At 30.1% G+C, this 8,838-nt stretch overlaps 2 pseudogenes; one reads left to right on the forward strand and one right to left on the reverse strand.

Annotated features, from left to right (window-relative positions):
• The first annotated feature begins 1,851 nt into the window (after positions 1–1,851).
• LOC107022363 lies at positions 1,852–3,516 on the forward strand (annotated as a pseudogene).
• Positions 3,517–6,355: 2,839 nt separating this feature from the next.
• LOC107022364 lies at positions 6,356–8,052 on the reverse strand (annotated as a pseudogene).
• Between the last annotated feature and the right edge of the window lie 786 nt (positions 8,053–8,838).

The following is an 8,838-nucleotide window of genomic DNA, read 5'->3' on the forward strand; positions in this document are numbered from 1 at the left end:
TATATATATATATATATATATATATATATATATATATATATATACACATATATATATATATATATCAACAAAAATAATTTAAGAAAGGACCAAAATATGTCTAGGGCATATATCTTCTTCATGATATCAAATTTCTCCACCTAATTTTTTCATAATTCCATTGTCGGAAAGTTCGATGAATCCTTAAAATGTTCGTTGGTCTATTTTCACCTCTCTCTATTTAAGGTTTTTTTTTTTTCATATTTAATTTTGAGATACTAATTTTCTACTTCTCAAAGCTTTTAATTTTTTCTATTTTGATGAACCCATTTCAAGTTAATTCATAAATAGATCTGATTTTATTATGGATAAATTTTTTTGGATACTTTGAAACTTTCAAAATGAGCAATTCCAATGGTGAAGGTGATTGGAGAAAAAAAAGGGATGAATTTGAAGGATTGAAGAGATGGTAATAGTATGATAGTTGGATTATGGGTGTTGCATTATGACCCAAATTGGTTAAAGGAGGAGGAGATATGGAAATGGTGGAGGAGAAAAGAAAGGTGTTGTAGATTTTTTTTCCTTTTTCTTCTTTATTAAACAAGTAATTAATTAATTAAATAATTTTAAAATAGATTTTAATTCATATATTTTCTTAATAATTATTTTATATATATGACACGTGTCATTATTTAATTCGCTACTTTGACACGTCATCGGCGAGTGTAATACACACATCTTATATATTTGGCTGGTTGTAAAAAAAGTGTCAATATGATACAACGGCCCCTACTTAAGGTGTTTAAAATGAATAAGATCTATTTGAGGTGTTCAAGTAAAAATTGATACCAAATTTAGGTGGCTACTGATGGGTTTGGCCAATATTTTTTATTGAGTGTTTGGTTTGTTGTATTCAAAATAATAAATCTTAAGAACAATATATAAGTTTACAAAAGTACCCTTCAGAAATGTGAAACGTAATGTATAAAAAGTGTTTAAAGGGAAATTTTTGTCATTTAGTCATTTATCTCGAGATAAGTTATTTCGGGATTACTATACCACTCAAGGAAAGGATAACTTATCCCACTACTAATTATTAATTTCGGAATAAGTATCCTAGACTTGCCAACCAAACAATAAATTAAATGACACTATATTTTAAAGGGAATATTGTATATAATGACAAATTAATAAATCAAATTAAATGCTATAACCACACTTTGATTTAATTGTGCCCTGTAACAAACTGTTTACCAGTTACTTCTCTCCCTCAAACTCTCGCTTGCCACTCTCGCTTTCTTGCTCGCTCCTTCTCACTTATATACAAACACAAGTGTATAAAATGTGTTTCTGTTTGTATAAAGCGAGAAAAAATTGTATATATACATATCCACTCTCTCAGATCTCGCTCGCCACTCTCGCCTCTATCGCTTATACAAACAGAAATGAAAGTATAAATTACGTTTATGTTTATATAAAGCGAGAGAAAATTGTATATACACTTGCAAATATATATATATATATATATCTTCGTCCTACACACTTATAATTATAAAATACAAATATTCCCCTATCCAATTTTCTTTTGTCTTTCTTTCTTTCTTGTTTTATACATACACAAGTTATACAGTTGATTTGTATACAACTGCTTTCTTTTGTATATGTATAGCGAAATATACATATTTATATTTGCTATAAAGCGCAATTATGCAAACTTTGCTATAACATATAAATATGAATTTTGTGTTTACTATACGTTGAAATTTATTTAATCCCATGACTATCACCAAACGGAATAATATATATTGATCTACTTGGGAACTCAATTATTTCTTGTTTTACCCATTAATCCTCATCTATTCTCCAAAAGCAATGGCAGAAAATGCTCCTAATTATGCACAACTCCATCAAATCAAATATGTAAAACTTGTATACCATTACTTAATATCAAATACAATTTATTTCCTCATTGTGCTAATTCTTGTTACCATGCTACTTCATCTTTCAACCCTTACTATTGATTATCTCATGAACCATCTTGACATGTTGAAATGTTGCTCAATTATTGTTTTTTTCTCAACCATGTTATACTTGATGAGTCGCCCAAGAAATGTTTACTTAGTCAATTTTTGCGTGTTACAAGCCACATGAACGTTTTATGATGTCTAAACAATATCTGATATGTTTGATGAAGAGAGTTTAATGTTTCAAAAGAGAATTCTGGAGAGGCCAGGTTTAGGTGATAAGACGTACATTCACAACAATGACGATGACTCGAGTATGCCATTAAAATTTTCCCTTACTAGTAATCAATATGAAGTAAAAAATGTTATAATTGGTGCCATCGATTATCTGTTGACGAAAACAACTGGAGCGAAACCATTACAAGCTTGGAGTCAATGTGATTACTTATAACCTTACTGGCATGGGCTGCAGTGCTGCACTCATTTCTGTACACCTTGCTAACAAGATTTTACAGGTTGGTAAATTTCAAGTTGACGAAAATATATTTTTTTCATTTCAATCAAAATTACTCAAACAGCATTGCCTTTATATAACTGGGGAAAGGCAACATGTAAGCACTTGTAGTAAGCACAGAAATAATCTCAACGGCGTTCTACTTAGGAAAGCAAAGATCAAAGCTTTTACCAAATTGTCTTTTTCGGATGGGTTCATCTGCTATTCTTTTTTCAAACCGTTCATCAGATCGTAGATGTTCCAAATATCAACTGATGCACGTTGTCCGCACCCATAATGGTGCGGATGACAGAGCTTATAGATGTGTCTACCAAGAAGAGGATGAGGATGGAAAGAAAGGCGTATCATTGTCAAAAGACTTGATTGCAGTTGCTGGTGAGGCTTTAAAAATTAATATCACAACTCTTGGCCCTTTAGTCCTCCCAATGTCCGAGCAGCTACTCTTTTTCGCCTCATTAATCGCGAGAAAGGTCTTTAAGAGGAAAATGAAACCATATATCCCTGATTTCAAGATGGCGTTTGAGCATTTCTGTATACATGCAGGGGGTAGAGCTGTGCTGGATGAGCTTCAGAAGAATCTTGACCTCCCGGAATTTCTTATGGAGCCTTCAAGAAAGACTCTTTATAGATTTGGAAACACTTCAAGTAGCTCCAATTTGGCCTATTCTGAGGCCAAAGGGTGAATAAAGAAGGGTGACAGAGTATGGCAAATTGGTTTTGGATCAGACTTCAAATGTAACAGTGTTGTATGGGGTGCGCTGAGGACTGTCGATGCAGCCAAAGAAAAGAACCCTTGGACGGATGAGATTCAGGATTTCCCTGTTCATCTCCCATGTTGATGCTTATAATTGAGGGAAGTGGAGACATCGAGGATGATGAAGTGGTGGCTTCCATCCGGAGTAGTAGACAATGGTGTTTGTCTGTTGTTTATTGTGTTCTGATAATCGTACTATTTACTATTCTTGTTCCTTTATTGGAGGATTAGTTCTGCTTCCCTGGTTAGTTGCTATGTTTTTTTCCAGCACAATGATCTCTCAGATTTAGTCGTTGATTGTTGAGAAGAAGATTAATCCTCACACTTGATTACCAACTTCCGATTATAATCAGACAATGAAACATATGGTCGTGTCGTATATAATAACCTTTTCCCTTTTATCATTAACACTAGATCTGGGAACGTGCATTGCACATTTATTTTAAAATATTTCATATAAATTTTGTATTGCAAATTACATATTTTATCCCCTTTGATTTTATGTAATTTACTAAAAAAAGTCATCCTTTTCAGTTAGGAACTACATATATCTTTCTAAGAAAAGAATATATATTTGATTACTAAATTGATTAAAAGTGTACAAAGTAAAAATAACTAACTATTGCACAAATTCAATATTCAAATGAGGATACTAAAATACCACATGCTAGGCTAATGTATACAAAGCAACAAACCATGGTAAATTTCAATAATAATAACAACACAACATTGTAAAATTTTTACAATAACAAACAAGAAACATAAATATTAAATTAAACAAATAAAAAGAGACGAGAGAAGAGAGAAGAGAGTATAGATATTTTTTTTTGTAATTAGTTTAAGTTTGTACATTATTGTGTCAAATGTCACTATTGATATGATAGTATTGAAGAATACAAATAGTTGTCATGAATATGAAATTAATTCATTTGATGAGTGAAAACGTAGAGGCTACAATATCTTAGAAATAAGGAAAAATTGGTAGTCATGACTTCTTTTAAAGTTTTGTGTTATGATATATTAAACAACAAAGATTATTTCTCAAGTTGACACTTAACATATTGTAATAATTATATAATTGAAGTCTATCGAATATTGTTTTTGAGATTTTTTTGATACCAATATATAAGCTTGTATTTTTCCACTTTAATTTCTATACATCTATTAAGTCTTTATACTGATATAATTAGTATGACATACATGTAAACAGTACGTGATTGAAAATATATTTAATTAATTATCAAAAAAATAAATAATATATAACATTTGTGAACTAAATCAATTTAATAATTAATAATAATGTCCAAAGTGTTAACAAAATAATTTTCCCTTACCACAAAAAATGATACAGTAATAAATTTGAAGATCATTAATGGGTATTCCTTTTCTCAGTATCATTAAGTTGCCATAACATTTTTTTTCTTTAACCAATGAATTAAGAACATATTCCCATCCCATGATGGGCGCTCTCTCTAATATATAATCTTTCAAATTTAAAGTTGAATTATGATTTTTAACCATCATAAATTAGAATATTATAAAACATATAATTATTTAAATATTAAATACTATAATTTGAATTACATGAATGTGTAATGATTTTTTAATTTCATTCAATTAAAAAATCTAATATGTTATAGGAGTTAATTTACATTAAAGGGTGAGTAAAAAAATCATTAAGTTAAAAGGAGAATTAACAATGAAGAATTATTGATAATAAAATTTATGCGTATCAATATGATGATTTGTTATTTACTATTTAATATTTAATTAATTAAATAATTTATAACATTTAAATGTAATGTATGAATAAAATCTAAGGATAAAATATGTAAAAAAATGTATATATTAAATGTATAATGAAAAATCATTATGACTAATTATTAAGAAATTTGTAGCAACTATCAATATGAAAAATCATCACTATTCATACGTGAAAGTTGTAAAGATTGAATTCCTTTTGTTTTCTTGTTAATAATAACTTACAATTTAATAATGAGTATTGAATTGTAAGTCTAGTTAGACATAGGAGTATTATTATCATAATACGAAGAGTCAAAATTCATGAATCCCAAAATAAATATTAATAAAAAAAATATTTTAAATAATTTCAAGATAATAAATTAATAGTCAAGAGATAATTTTGTAATTCAATTTTGACTTAGATTCTTCTCAATTTTAATATAATTAATTTCTGGACACGTGTCTCATCCTAATATATTAATATAGACTTCTTAAAATGAAGTATATAATACTCTATTTAGCAATTGAACAGTCATTTAGTTGAAAAAAGTAGATTCAAATGCAACATATATTTGTAATGTAATATTATTCATCTGTCATGTAACAAAATGAGATACATGCTTGGGAGTTATTCTATTTCTTCACGAAGATAGTAATTTTAGGTATGATACTAATAATGTTTTAAAAATAAATATACATACTAAATAAAAATTGAGAGGCCACAAAGCATACAAAAATGACACTAAATGAAACCAATAAAGTTGGATTTAAAATCAGACTCATGAAATATATACTCCATACTTACGAATTTGGTTCAACAGCTACTCCCAGAGTGATACTTTTTGGAGCAAACTAAAAATACAAAGTGTGTGAAATAAATAAAATAAAAAATATTATCTATACACATTATTTCATAAACACAAGCCAAATTTAAGCAGTAAACAGAAATTGAACTTGTTCAAAGGAAAAAAAATAGTATTACCTTATGGTAGGGTAAACTCAACAAATAAGAGGGCGATAATAATAGCTTTTTGTGCAGTCCAACAGAATAGGAGTAAGAATAAAATGATAAAGAAATTTGACAGGATGGTAACTTTATAAAGTGCAAAGAATATGAAAAGAGTATAGATTATATAACTGATTGAAGTTTAAAAGACAAAAGATATAAATGTTGTAATAGGAAAAGTTTGATACAGTAGTTAAATGATCAGGACAAAGTGATTATGTTAAATATGTTTAGGGATATTTTTGTAATTCAACTTTCAACTATGGAGCTTCCTACTTTTAGTATAATATGATAATCTATCACAACTGGTAATGAACCAATCCACTACGACGAAAGACACATTTAGTATTGGCAGTAGATTTTTCTAGTTAGCATTGAGTTGATACCATTGTATTCAGAATCACTAAAAGCCTTTAGCAGCATTTATATAGAGTGTTGGTTATAAATATCCATATTTATTTTTACCGCTAAGCTATTATATTATTTCCCATTTGGGACAACTAACAAGTTAACACTCAAACAGAAAGAGGCATGACTAGAGGGATATTAACCGGAGAGTCATGGATTTCATCAGTCCAGGGATTTTTCTCCATAGCAGAATTAATAGTCTTCAGGGCATGCCAAACAGCACTGTGGCACTTGAATCCTGACCCGAAACCTATTTGCCATGCTCGATCGCCCTTCTTTATCCTACCTTTGGCCTCAGAGTAGGCTAATTCATACCATAACGAGCTACTCGATGTGTTTCCAAACCTGAAAAGCGTCATTCTTGATGGCTCCATATGCCATTCCGTAAGCTGAAGATTCTTCTCCATCTCATCCAACACTGCTCTTCCTCCAGCATGAATGAAGAAATGTTCAAACGCCAACTTGAAGTCCGGGATATAAGGCTTGATATTTCTTCAATTTAAAAAATTTTCTAGCAATTAAATACCCAAAATATAAAAGTTGTTCAGACATAGGAAGGACTAATGGCCCGAGAGTCGTTATATTTGATTTAAGAGTCTCTCCAGCTACGGCCATTAGGCCTTTTGAGAGAGATACACCAATATTTCCATCTTCATCCTGTTCTTGATATATACTTTTGAAAGCTCTTTCATCAGCTCCTTTATGTGTACGCACAACGTGCATAAGCTTATATTTGGAACGACGAGAATCTGAGAAGCAGTTAGAGAGGAGAATGGCAGCAGCACCCATACGAAAAAGACAGTTTGTTACAAGCTTTGATTTATCCTTTCCAAGATAATAACCACAATGGATGCTCTCTGTGCTAACTACCATCGCATAAGCACTGATCACTTGTGTCTGTTTTACAATTTTTAACAAGTAGTATATGAATATACATAAAATCGAACGTATGGATTGAGTAATAAATGTCTAACTAACCTGCAAAATCCGGTTTGCAAGGTCTATAGAAATGAGTCCAGCACTGCAACCCATTCCACTGATATTGTAAGTGAGAACATCCGATCCAAGCTTGTAATGATTAACTATCATAGAGGACGGAGAGGGTGTTGGATTATATAAGCCAATGTTCACTATAACTATCCCAATTTCATGAGCCTTCACTTTTGTTTTCGCCAATAAATCATCTATGGCTCCAAACATAACTTTTTCTGTTTCCTTCCTAGACTCTTCGAACGTCATTAACTTTTCAGGTAACCTTCTGATACCCTCTGGAACATAAGTTTTGTCACTATAACCACTTTTCTCCAATACCTTTTTCTGTAAATCTACAGCCTCGTCGTCAAAAGTTAATGACATTATGTCTAAGAGTTGTTGTTTGCTCATCATATCCGCCTAGTCTGGTTTGTAAAATGCAAAATCGACTAAGTAAACGTTCCTTGGATGACCTCTGATCAAGTATAGCGCGGTGAAGATAATAATAATAATAATAATAATTGGCCAAGATTTCAGCAGAAGAATGATGTGATTGTTCAAGTCTTCCAAGGTAGTTATAGTTGTAAGGTTATAACATCCCAATACAGAAATGACTGGAATGATAAAGAGGTAAGGTGTGTGAGAAAGTAGAAAATGGTATCCAAGTTTTAAGTCTTTAACAGTGAAGAAATTGGATCCTATATTTTGTGCCATTGCTATTGAAAGGATGTAGAGGAAATTAAGTTTTATTGTCTCTATTTATAAATGGGATAACGCAAGTATCCCTAGACTATGATCGAAATTTCAGTGACACATCTTAACTGAACTAAGGTTCTATTACTTATGAACTTATTTTTTATGTAAACCTTTTGACTTATGTGTTACACTCTGTGACTCCACACAATTGAGGCACGTGTGAGATATTTGGATGCCACGTAATTCAAAAAGGTATATAAAATTACAAAAATAAATGGATTCAGAGGTAATAAGAACTCAGTTTAGTTTACGATGTGTCTCTAAGATTTCGATCATAGTCTAGGATACTTGTACCTTTTCCCTTAATAAATTAAAAAAGTTTTCTAAAGAACTATTTTAATTAGCCACAATTTTCATTACTTATAACTAGGATCAAGTATTTATTTGATTTCCAATTATTTTCAGTACAACAAGGTTAACCTTTTGTTGTTTTGTTCAAAACTAGGCAGGCCATCCAAGATTAATTATAATCATGAAATTATAGTTCTCGGTTCAAATAAAAGGTTATCACAAAATTAATTAATAATTTTCGTTGTTTATGTTTATATGACTCACTTTTTTTAAATAGATTTAAAAAAAATGACACATTTTATATTAGTATAACAACTTTAATTTTAAAATGCTCATTACAAAAGATTTATATAGCCACAAAAACATCTTTATCACATATTTTAGATCACAAATTTTAAAAATCTTTCTTTCTTTTATAAATTTATGTCAAGTCAAACTAATTTATATAAAA

This window comes from Solanum pennellii, chromosome 6, assembly GCF_001406875.1.
Source record: "Solanum pennellii chromosome 6, SPENNV200".
Taxonomy (NCBI): Eukaryota; Viridiplantae; Streptophyta; class Magnoliopsida; order Solanales; family Solanaceae; genus Solanum; species Solanum pennellii.